This window comes from Balaenoptera borealis, assembly GCF_965194805.1.
Source record: "Balaenoptera borealis genome assembly, chromosome: 10".
NCBI lineage: Eukaryota > Metazoa > Chordata > Mammalia > Artiodactyla > Balaenopteridae > Balaenoptera > Balaenoptera borealis.
Genome location: NC_138874.1, coordinates 114,907,244 through 114,919,950, shown reverse-complemented (window position 1 = coordinate 114,919,950; position 12,707 = coordinate 114,907,244). Strand labels below are relative to the sequence as shown.

General features: G+C 54.2%; 1 protein-coding gene across 2 annotated transcripts in view; it reads right to left on the bottom strand.

The window, feature by feature from the left end:
* The window catches only part of MGMT (O-6-methylguanine-DNA methyltransferase), a 283,621-nt gene extending 272,549 nt beyond the window's left edge, over nucleotides 1–11,072 (bottom strand). For both annotated transcript variants that reach the window (XM_082407398.1, XM_082407399.1), the window contains exon 1: nucleotides 10,985–11,072. The gene's annotated coding sequence lies outside the window, so the exon portion shown is untranslated. The remainder of the gene's footprint in view (nucleotides 1–10,984) is intronic.
* Nucleotides 11,073–12,707: the final 1,635 nt, after the last annotated feature.

Sequence of the window (12,707 nt, the reverse complement as noted above, 5' to 3'; positions counted from 1 at the left end):
AGTGTCTTGCTAAGTCCCCAACTCAAGAGAGACATCCAAAAATCCTCAGAGACACCTTAGCATGAAAAGTAGCAAACTGCACAGTACTTAGAGTTCGTGCTAGTGTCCAACAAATGACCCCATGCTGCTCCTTGATCCAGAAAGGACTAGAGAATGAACTGACCAGTATCAAGAGGAAAAAAAAAAAAAAAAGGAATCAACCAACCAACAGAAACTCCCAGCCGACAAGCGGAGGCTACAGGCTGGCTCTGTAACCCCTCCTCATGCGTAAGAAGCCCCGTCCGCCAGTATTTACTCAGGCCCACATCTCCTCCCCACCTCCCCATTTCCCCCAGGGCCTGGGGCCTCAACAGCTTTCTAGCACATGTCCACCCAGGGCCAGGACAACACCAGGCCTGTCTATGGTGCCCTGGCCCTCTGGGTGTCTCTTGGCCCACCTGCCAAATCTCCTTCCTGCAACCTCTGAGGACCCTGGTAATAAGACTTAGGTTTCTGTTCTTTCTGTTTTCGTTTACTCTATACAGCTTTTGGGGTGCTAAGAGCTAACCCTGAGAACAGTGCTATTTTTGAGCACTGTCTGATTACAAAGTTATCTTTATCTCCAAATTCCAACTTCATACATAAACCCCTCCTGAGCTTTGTGCTTCTGAAATAACTTTAGTCTGCACCTCACCTTCTATTGGTCAGTTTGGGTTGCTATAAGAGAATATCACACACCAAATGGCTTAAAGGACAGAAATTAATTTTCTCACCGCTCTGGAGGCTGGCTAGTCCAAGACCAAGGTTCCAGCTGATTGGGTTTCTGGGGAGGCCTCTCTTCCCAGCTTGCAGGCAGCCGCCTGCTTCCTGTGCCTTCACACGCTAAAGATCTCGCCCTCCTTTTCTTATAAGGCCACCAACCCTCAGGTGGATTAGGGCCCCACCTTAAAACCTCATTTATGCTTAATTACCTTCTAAAGGCCCCATCTCCAAATATAGTCACATTGGGGGTTAGGCTTCAACATATGAATTTCAGGGGACACGTTCAGTCCACAGCAACCTGCGTCCTGCAGCCTTCGCTGGGCCTTCCATCAGGTGTGAGCCCCACACCAGGCCTTGGAGAGCTTCCAATACAGAAAGCCAGCATGAAGAGACAAAAACAATACAAGTAAAGCAGAAACCCGAGTGTAAGTGTGAGGAGACTTCATGGGGGCTGAAGAGGCTCCAAGAGGGCTGAAACAGAAGAAGGATTCAGAGAGAGCTTGGGAGCAGAGAGTGTCTATGTTTGGGCTGAATCAGAGAAGGATCCCTAGGTGAGAGTAGGGGGTGCTCTGGGGCCTCTGAGAGCGAAGCGCTGATGCTCAGGTATCTAGAGAAGGTGCCGGAACAAATGTGGAGGGCCGTGGGGCTGAAAGTGGCGTCAACATGAGCCTCACAGGCTCATTTCATTCGGGACCTGGGTAGGAAAGAGGGGTCACCCTGGAGCGCCTCTAGACCCCTGCCTGCAACAGGAGGAGGAGGAAGGGGCACGCTCTCGCTTGTGTCTGCCTGAGCGCTGAGCTTACAGCACCCCTGAGGGTGGCGTAGGCACTCCTCAGGGACAGAGCAGGGAGACTGCGTGGGGCGCACGAGGCGAAAGCAACCCAGGTCGCTGAGGCTAGAGCCAGGCAGCTCCTCCATCAGCTGCGGACGGATATGAGACGGGAAAGTCCTCACCGCCTAAACCCAGAGCCCACATGGACTTTGTTCTGCACCCCAAGAGGCAGCCTCGAATCCGAGAGCTGAACAGAGCTGGCCTGGCCCCATGCAGAGAAGGTACGCGGTCTCCAACAGGTGACCCTCCAGACGAGGTAAGCTCCGGGCGGCCTGGAGGCAGTGCCCCGCCGTTCTGAGTCCTGCTGACCAAGCGCAGGGTAGCAGCGAGCACCCGACCATCACAACAGAGCAGGCACCCGTGCAGCTACGACACGGATTTCCAGTAAGTAGTTGGGAGTTGCCACGTGAATGCCAGGGCATGACTGAAGCACATCAAATAGCTGCGTCCGAGTCTGAAACCACTGGAAACACTTATTTCTGGACAATACAAAAGAATATCTAACTAACCTCTCCCAGAATCCATCTTGCCTGGATCGTCATGATAGTCAGTGGCAAAGAGTAAAAGCACCTCAGGCCCAAAGAAGGTTTCCGAGCAAGAAACCTCAACGTACAGAAGAGAAAATCACTGAGGAAATCAGAACCATAACCTTTGGAGGCTTTTCTGGCCTGACAAACAGTCCGGAGAATGCTACGAGGACAGCAACGGGGAACTCAGTCCAGAGGGAAATAACAGAGGCTCTGGGAAACGTTCTCATTACACTCAGGGCAAAAATAGACAAATTAAAAAAAAATCTAAGAGAAAGTCTTTAAAGCCCATACTTCCGTAGGGAAAAAAAGAAAGGGAAAACTAGAGATTGTGACTCAGGGCCCAAGCGCATCCCAGCTAGTGGTGGGGCGACAGCGAGGATGTCACCCCCGACCCAGGACTGAGCATGTCTGGGCGGAACCAACCACCCGGCTTGCCTGGACCCCCCAGCGTCCGCCCTGAAAGTCCTGCGTCCCAGCAAACTGCTGGCCACCCAGCACAGACAGAACGCACTGCCCTCTGGGAGCCTGTCCTCCTGGGGACAGAAGGCGACCACAACGGTGGCTGATCGTGGCCAAGAGGGTGGAGACTGTTGAATTTTAGGGATATTTACTTAATGTTAGAACCGGCATTTTGGTTCTAAGTAATGGTTCCTGCAACAAATTTCGAAAGCCACCTGCCTGGCGCGGCCTCCCTCTGGTGACCGGCCCCGCCCCGCGGGCTGGCCGCCTCCCCACCAGCACCTGCCCCAGGGCGGCCTGCAGGCTGATGGTCCCACGTCGGTTCGGGCCTGGCAATCAGCAAGCGGCCGCCTCGACTGGCCATCCATCTGACTCGACAGCTTAATCTGATGATAACACAATGGTGACAGAAACAGATTCTTCTGCACAATAAAGAATAGCACACAGGGGCTTTTCGTGGGATAGCTGGCTAAATTCACCAACTTTTGGAAATACATCATTTCTGTGCCTCGCCCTTTATTCTAGGAACTTCCACCGGAGTGTGAAAAGGCTCACAGGGAAGGGTCGCCGCCCACTCCTGGGACGCCCGCTCAGGATCACACGTTCTCCTCCAGTTCCCGGTCCCCCCAGCACCGTCCCTGCTGTCACGGTGAAGCCAGGCAACAAGCACCGCACATGGACACTTCGGGGCGAGTCCGGCAGTGGGCATGTCGCAGGGCAGCGCCTGTCCCCCGGCCCCCGGGACCACTGGGGACCATCGGGGACCACCAGGGCCTCCCTCCCCAGCCGCCGCCTCTCGCCCCTCAAGGCGGGCTCGCCATCGCTCGGCCAGTCCAGCGTTCCGAGGTGTGCATCTGAGCAGAAGTGGCACGCGCTTTACTGGTAACGCGCATTGTGATGTGCCTGCGCCCCCAAACCTGACGGTTTTACTGTAAAGATCCTGAGCGCGGGCCGGGGGCGGGGGGCCTGCTCCTGAGCCTCGCTCCCCCCCGCTGCCACTTCCGCCTGAGAGAAGCGGTGCCACGAGCCAGGCTCCCCGCTTCAGAACCCAAATGCCAGGCCCGGCAGAAAGGGACGACTCCCGCTCCACAGCCAGGCCTCCCCCCAGGCCTTCCCGGAGGACTGCTTTCACGGGAATAAAAGGCCCACAGAGCAGACCCGGGCTCCTTTCTCATTCACAGAGGGGGTCCCTAACTCAGGCCTCTCCCCGAACGGCCCCCTCCCGCCCTCACCCCCCTGCTCCCCACCAGAAAGCCCCCCGGATGGCCCGCAGCCCCCCGTGACAGCACCTTCCCCGGTGCGACTGCTCAGCCGGGCTGCCACCTGCCATCTGCCTCTCCGCCTTCCTCCCCGTCCCCCAGCCCCGCGTCAGGTCAGCCGAGGCGGCGGGCACGGGAAGCGCTCACGGCCCGCTGGCCTCGGCCCACCGAGCTCCCCAGCGCAGCACTCGGGGTCTGCAGCCTTCCTGCCTGGACCCTCACACATCCCGACGCCCCACCGGAGCCGCATCCTGGCGTCCACACTCCGGCTACTCAGGCCCCTTGGAGAAGCCTTACCACCTCTGCACAGGTGCTCCGCCCAGCCCTCCCGCCGCGACAGGAGCAGGTGGCAGGGACCCGGCCAGGGCTGTGGCTCAGGTCCTAAAACAGAGCCCAGCACGCGGACGCCCCTCCTCCAGTACCCGCATCACCAACCTGCCGCCCCCGGCGAGGCACGGGGCGTCCCGGCCGCCTGCACGAAGGGCCACCACACACGGGACAGCGTCGCCGGCACCGCGCCCCCTGCACTCGGCCCTCCCCTGGGGCAGGCTGCACACCGGGAGGGGGCGGGGCCCCTTCAGCCAGGGACAGGCTTGGGTGCGCTGCTTTTCCCGCGATGCAGAGGACCATGCTCGCCCACACTGGTGTCCAGAAAGCACAACCGAACATACAGGTAATGCATTTCTTTACGCCACTTCTCGTCCCCAACAGGACTTCTGACAGTGTCCCTGCCTCCCCACCAAAGGTGGCGCGCACAGTGCGTGGGGAAAGCCGGCGCTAGTGACAAATAAACCCAGGCTGAAAACTCCTACCCCAGTGGTTTGTGCAGGTCGCTCACTCCCAGGCGGCCTCCTCACATGCAAACAAAGACCCTGAGTGTCCCCCTCAGCAGGTGACCTCGAGAATTCCCTAGGACAGACTGGGTAAAGCCTCCAGCAAGGCCTTCAATAAATGTTAGTATCAGCAGTATCATTACTGTACTGACCAGAATCTCCTGCAATGTAACTCTACCAGGCTGAACCTGAGTGATATGAGGGTAGAGACCCAAAAATAAGGCCCAGTTCCACATACACACAAAAATTACTGCAGATCTTCTAATTCTGACAAAGCTCACCTAATGGACCACGTTACCCCTCACTACTGTGACTTTCTCTCACACAGGAAAACAATGTCATATGCTGGTGTCGCTGCTGGTTCCCGGCCACTGCCAGAGTGTCGGATTCGGTGTCTGGTCTTCCAGGAAGTTCTTTCAATTTAACCGACGATTAAGGTCAAGCCTCCCAGAGACAAGTGACTCGGGGCTGTCGGTGCCAGGCCAGCCACGCCCGCTGGGAACACACACGTGCTAAGCCTACGTGCCCGCTCTAGACCCACACAGCACAAGCTGGCCATCAGCATGGCACACCTGGACACAGAACTCTGCCACCTGAGCGGGAAGCTCCTTGAGACCAGCCACTTCAGTGGCTCCCAAATCATCCACTGTAAAAAACTAGAAACGGGCAGCTGGGCAAAGCACCTCCTTAGAGACAAAAGGAGTTTTAGAGACCTGGCAAATCAGCCCTAGGCTTCACGATGCTCCAGACCAAATGAAGGTCCGCGGCCACACGGAATCACAGTCACGGGAGGTGGAGTCCAGCTGAGACCCCGTCTCTAGTCTTGCCTCCACCAGAAACAGTTTTGTGACTGAGTTAACAAATGTCAACTATTATTATTATTATTTAGGGCTCACCATGGGTGGGGGGGAGCCGGGTCGATTCCCCAAATGGGATTCTCTCCCAATAGCTCACAATAGCCCTGTGAACAGCAATGCCGTTTTCCTGATTTTTGGAGAAACGAAGGCTCGGTAAAGGCTAAGTGACTTCACTCAAGGTCACAGATAGTAATTATGGAGCCAGGTCCAAACTGAGTCAGTCTTGTTCCCAGAGGCTGGAACCTCAACCCTGCGTATAGCACCCCAAATGAGGGCGTGGACAGTGTAAATCTGTAAAACTAGGGTGCTGATTGGATGGGGTGGGGTATAGGGACAAGGATGCCAATTGGATGAGGGGAAAACAAGGATGCTGATTGGACTGAAGAGAAACACGGATACTGACGGTACTGGAGGGAAAAAAAGGATTCTGCTTAGCTCCTCACCCTTTTCCCAGTTAGTCCCATCCTTCTAGGAGACTACGGCTCCACATTAAAATTTCTATCTAGGCAGTGCTTCGTACTCCACAAAACAGTCATCTATTACTTTCTGTGCTCGTGTTCATCCAGGTAGACAGAGTAAATGTGATCACTGCCATCCCACAGCGGAGGAGGCAGCCAGGGGCTTCACAGCTGCCCAAACCACTCAGCTAGTAAATGGCATCAGCAGAATCCCTCCCACAACTGGCACTTCATAAATAAAATCTCAGTTCAGCTTCCCCAAAATGTATCTGGTTGCATATATGAAAGTTAACCCTTACCTGACACCATGAAAATGCTTCTACCCAGAGAGAGAAAAAGCAAGACCAGCCATTCAAAGGGAAAGATGGGCGTGAAATATAATACGGCTGTCCATGTTTAACGTTTGTTTGTAAAACTAACGCCAAAGTTTTGGTAACATCTGCATGTTCTGTCATAACCACAAGACCGAAAACTATAACGCGGGGATAACATGTCAGGTTTGCAATTCGAAGAGATTCACGTGTCTCCGAGGAGTTACAAAACCATACACACATCCATAAGCACAGGCAACTTAGAACAATGCCGGCTGAGGATGGACCCACGTGGGAGGGGAACTCGGAGCTTGTGTGGGTTGGAGAGCTCTTCTCAGGCAACCCTAAGCCTGCCCTGGAGATGCTCAAACATTAGGGTCCCCTGGGGTGCTTGCAAAGACACAGGTCCCCGGGTTCTGACCCAGTAGGTCTGGCAAGGGGCCCTATAATCTTCCTTTTTAACCAGCACACTCAGTAATTCTGACACCAGCAAGGTTCAGACCACCTTTTGAGAAACTGTTCTGCTATAGCTCACGAGTATCCCACTTCAAGGAGAGCAACGGGGCCCGCTTGTCAGTGGTGGCTCTTACTTATAACACCGACAAGTGGGCCAGATCTGAAGGGGACACCCTCGGCCCCTACTTTTAGTCCTTTTTGGGGGGGTAAAAACAAATGAGAAACAACTACCAGTTATTTATTAAAGTTCAACATTAAAATGTCCCATCCCATATTTTGCCCTGAGATTCAATTCACTCTTTCCATCCATCTAGAAACCTCTGAACATCCAGGGCTGGAATTGCCCAATCTGTCAATAAGGTGAGAGTTTTCTAAACTAGTATCCATATGACTCAATTTGTCAGTTAAAACTGCCACCAGCGCTGTGCTTGCAGAAAAATGTCCATAAATGCATTATTGCAACTGGCAGATCGATGTCTATAATAAAAACAAATAGATTTGACAAGTGCCGGCTTTTACGAGTCCTGCCATTGGTGGACCGCACATTCAGTCTCACCCGCAGACTTCTGGGAATGGGCAACAGACCTTGGGTTAGATACTCTGCTGACTTCACAAGTGTTACGGGTAGGAAATTATTCTAAAGAGAAAATTTTCCAAGTAATAGAATGAACGTACTAGGCGTTTATAGCTCTCTCACAATTCCTTTCACAGTTACACACATACACACATGACAAATTTAACAACCCTAAGAAAATGTTTCTGTAGAATTTTTAACTGGTTTTTATCACAGCTGCATCACAGGCCAAATGAGTTTACTCCAGGTTGGGGAGTGGGAGGGTACAAGGGGACACGAGGCCTGGAGACCCCCACTCCTCTGCTAAGCCCCCAGTCTAACTGAAAACAACCTGTGGTATCAGAAACAAGTGTCAGCATTTAGCACGTGGCCAAGGATGTCACTGCCGTGTCAGTGGCCCCTGGGGCAGCCTATTTATTTAGTTGTTTAGCTGGAGCAGACATCAGGAGGATGGCAGCCACAGACTGGCTTAACTGCCAGGGATTTCGAGCACTTTGGCAAGACACTGTCTGTGACCAATTTACACGTAAGCCACATCTGCCAAAACCACTTTGATTCCTTCAAAGTTTACAAAAGGTCACAAAAATGATTTATTCCTCTTCTTAGGCAATTCATTTTAACAGTGATATAAAGGAGTAGGTCATTCACTGTACCCCATATACTTTTTTTTTTAAAATAAATTTATTTATTTATTTTTGGCTGTGTCGGGTCTTCGTTGTGGTGCGCGGGTTTTCTCACTGTCCTGGCTTCTCTTGCTGCAGAGCACAGGCTCTAGGCGCGCAGGCTTCAGTAGTTGTGGCATGTGGGCTCAGTAGCTGTGGCTTGCGGGCTCTAGAGTTCAGGCTCAGTAGTTGTGGCACACGGACTCTAGAGCGCAGGCTCAGTAGTTGTGGCGCACGGGCTTAGTTGCTCCGCGGCATGTGGGATCTTCCCGGGCCAGGGCTCGAACCCGTGTCCCTTGCATTGGCAGGTGGATTCTTAACCACTGCGCCACCGGGAAGCCACCATATATTCTTTATATGGTTTCCCCAAGCCCTGCGGCCCTCCTCGATAAGCTCTTTATTACTGTTAATTTTTTTAAGAAAATTTAAAAGAAAACTAGACTATTTCTTCCCACTGACCAGCAGATAATGCAGCAGTTATCCAAATGCCACAGGACACACATCTCGCAGTATTTTGCCTCTAACAGTGGAGGCCCAACTTTCATCTACCTATGCCCAAGAAAGGCCTCCAGAGCTAACGGGATGGGAAAGTTGATGTCAAGCAAGGGGAAACTAGCCATCCTGCACAGTCAAAACTCCTTCCCCTTCCCAGATAAACCACACACACTTTCAAACCAAGAATGGGCAATGGATTGGTTCATTTATGAAAAGGCCACTCTCACCCAATGGTAATATTATATTATAGTTAATATGTCTTCGATGTTTAAATCTTCAGGTTTCCTTTAAATAATATTATCTGATAAGACCCAACCTCTTTCAGAAACTACCCAGGAAACAGAGGGTCAGGGAGGACCGTGACAGGAGCCAAAGGAGCTCAGGGCCTTTCAGGGACCAGGGGCCTCAGAGACGACAAAGGATGTCAAAAACCTCAAGGGAAGTGGGTCTAGAAGAGGAACTTCACCCTGGGGCCATGGAGGTAGGTGGGGTCAGAGCGAAGTGTGAAAACAAACCTGGCAATAATGTTAACAGATGACTATGGGAAAAGAGAATTCAGAAATCACTGTTTTGCTTCCTTCTTTTCCTACCAAGGAGAATATACTACAAAACTGAAAAGGGCATTGATATCCAAAAAAGGGGAGTTGAAATACAACAGTCTTGGTTTGAATCACTGGCTTCTAAATGTTTGTCCTCTGCAAAATAAGAATAAAGGCAATTCAGTAAGTTTATTTTATTAAAAAATACGAAGACGAGTAAACTGTTTGGGGTTCCTGAGAAAGGAAGAGAAGAGGCCTGGAGGAGAAAGTCCACAGAAACGCCAGGGAAGTCACGTTCTTCCTCAGGCCCTCCTTCCGCCTCCTTCCCTGAAGGAAGGATGGATGGTCCCTGAGTGAGACATCTGTAAGGGAAACCGTGGAAGAGCAGGTCTGAGTGGAAGATAAGGCCCAGGTGAAGCTCGACGGATAATCCAAGCAAGACCAAAACAGAGAGGAAAAGAAAGGTTTAAGAACCACTGCAGCTGAACAAGAGTAAGATGTTAACCACTGTGGCCACACCTGGGGCTTTATTTCTTTAAACCTTGCTCTCCAACAGCGTGGCCTTTTTAAAGCAGCGTCTAATGACATTAGTTAAATCTAGTTTGTGTAATACAGATTTAATGAAAAGAATGTTCACCTAGAAAAGTACCTTAGTGTAGCTCTGCCCTTGAGGCCTGGTTCCCCCGGCCCCAGACTGTCACAGACACCACTCTCCCACTCAAATCCTAACTCAAAACAAGAACCCAAGCAGAACTGAAACGCCTACCAGGGCTAGGCCAGCTCTCCTTTGCAACTTGCAGGCTCTGGACCTGAGCAAGGGCGCACCTGGCGTGAACTGCCTCATGGGACAAGGTCCGAGTTAACTCGATATTAACCACCAGCTGGCGGTGGGGGATGGAATGCAAAGGGCGGCCCTGACATCATTTTCTTAAAGTTGTTGACCCCCATGGCGGGCTAAGCTTCCTTGTGTCCTTTTCACCTGAGTGTTTTCTCCACTGGGGACTCATGAAAGCAACACACCCCCTCCTCATCACGTCTCGGGATGGGGAGATGAAGAGGAGGGCCTGGCTTAGCTACTGGAAGGGCTCATAGTTACACGGCCAGTCTAATCCTTAGCACTTCGTGTTCCCCAGCTTCGTGTTCCGCTGCTAACAGCCGCGGTGTCCCGTCTCCGGACAAATCAGTCCCCCCCCTGCTTGATGACCATCCACTCAACCAAGCAAAAGCTGTGCTCACATATACAAAATGTGCTTCCAGAACAAGGTCAGCTACTGAGTTGAGGCACGGAGAGCAAACACCATTCTGAGATTCAGCAAACGATGAGCCCAGGGAGTGAGGAATACCGCTTAGAACTGCTCTACAGCGTTATCACCGACTTGGGAATTCCGGCGCCCAGGGTAAGTGGCTCTCACACTCCACCTGGTTACGTGTTGCTGTTTACGAACGCGATTAGGGCGTAATGTATACCAACATCAGATGAGGACGCCAGAACGCGGCCCTCCTCTCACCCTGTCTCAAACAAGAGGCCATGGGGGGTTCTGCACAAGGGCCTGCTGCAAGGCAGGCCCGGACTACGGCCTTCTGGAAGCTTCCTGGAAACAGAAGGCAGAGGAGAGGCCCCCTTGGGGCTGGTCGGCAGTGCAAGGCAGGAGGGTGGGCAGGAGGGCGTCGAAGGTGTTGACCAACTAAGGTTCGGCGGAAGCGGCCACAACTCCCAGGCCAGGCCACTGTCATCCAACTTGGCCGAGGAACCCCAGGCTGGGAGAAGGCTGGCTACACCTGGGCATACCTGGTCACACCTGGGACCCACAAAGGTCAGCTGGGGGGTGGTGAGAGCGGGCCCCACCACGATGGCAAGGCGGGACGGGGAGCGCTCGTAAGACCACTGGGGGCTGGAATGCCCCAAGGGCTCCAGACGCCTGCTCTCCCCAGGGAGAGCCCCGAACTTTGGCGGGAGGAAGGCAACCCAGACACTCACCGCGCTTCCCAAACCGCCGACCGAGAGGAGCTGCGAGCGCAGAGACGCGCTGAGTGAGCGCGTGAAGCCCGGGCAAGTCCGTGGCGCGGGGGCGGGGCCGAGGTTTGTGGGCGGGGCCTGACGTAAGGCTCCCGGGGCCCACACGCACCGGGACGTGGCGGAAGCGCGGCCGGGAGACGCAGAGGCGGGGCCGGACCGAGGTTCGGGGGCGGGGCGGGGCCCACGGGGGCGGGGCGGGGCCCAGAGTGGGACGGGACCTGGACGTGAGGGCCGCGGGGCCAGACGCGCGGGGGCGGGGCCTAGACTGGTGGGGCGGGGCCGAGGATGGGCACCTCCTCCCCGCCGGCGCGCGCTCGCCCAGGTCGGAGCATGCCCAGTGCGGCGGCGCCGGGGTCGACCCCGCTCTGCGCAGGCTCGTTGGACGTGTGGCGCTGCCTGGCCCGGCTCCTGCAGGCACCCGGGCCGGCCCTCTCCGGCCTTGCCGCCAGGGCCCGGCGCTCCTTTGCAAGCCCTTCCTACCCGCACGAGCTGGGCCGCGCGCTTCCCGCCAACGCCCCTCGGGCTCTGTCCCTCTGTTTACCAACTGTCAGCACCGTAGCACTTGGCGAGCGCCGTCTGCCCTGTACCAGGGCAGGTGTGGAGGCGAGGGCGGGTCTGGAGGATCGGCGTCTGGTGCACCCAGTAACCTTGTTGCTGGTTCCCGCTCTGGGGAGGCTGCGAGCCCAGAGCACCTGCCACTCTCCCTGCGGCCGCTCCCGGAGGGCAGAGACCACGCAGAGCTCGCTCAGCAGGACAACATCTGGAATCTATGTACAGCAAAGGGTCCTGGGGTTAGCCTCTAGTGCTTGTGACGGGTCTGTCACCATCCATGGCCCCTCAGGTGCTGCCTGATCACCAAGACCTAGACTCGCCCAGTCTCAGTGGCTGTTCAGTGAGCACACGCGTGCCTGGCACTGCTTGGTGTTGTGTGGACATTATTATGGGTTGAATTATGTCCCACAAAAGAGATACGCTGATATCCTAGCCCCCAGTACTCTGAATGTGATCTTATTTGGAGATAGGGTCTTTTTACAGAGGCAACGGGTTAAAATAAGGTCATTAGGGTGGGCTCCTAATCCAATATGACTCACGTCCTTACAAGCAGAAGGCCACGAGAAGACAGAGACCACGGGGAGAACTCCGTGTGCCGATGGAGAATGGGAGTGATCCTTCTGCAAGCGAAGGAACACCTGGTACCACCAGAAGCTGGAAGAGAGGCATGGGACACGTTCTTCCCTAGAGCCTCCACGTGGAGCACATAGCCCTGTGGACACGCTGATGTCAGACTTCCGGCCTCCAGAACTGTGAACTCCAGTACACGTCTGTTGTTTCAAGCCACCAGTTGTGGTACTTCCCACAGCAGCTCTAGGAAACAATACGCATTCTATCCAACCTGATTGACTAAGGACCCCGGCGGGTGGAATCATCCCTTGAACTTTCAGGGAGGTCACACACCCCTTGGCAACCCCAGGCCCACGTGTTCTGAACCACCATGCTATGGGCCTCCAAGGTTCCATTGTCTTAATGGGAGCAGAATCTTTGCCTTCCCAGGATGTACGACTCCTCTGTTGGGATTCGGCCAAAATTCATACATCGGCACTTGGGACTTGCCTTTCCCAACACACCAACGTCGTCAATGAAAGTTCACTCAGAGGACCTCAGCAGTGTTTGCTTTGTGAAGAGC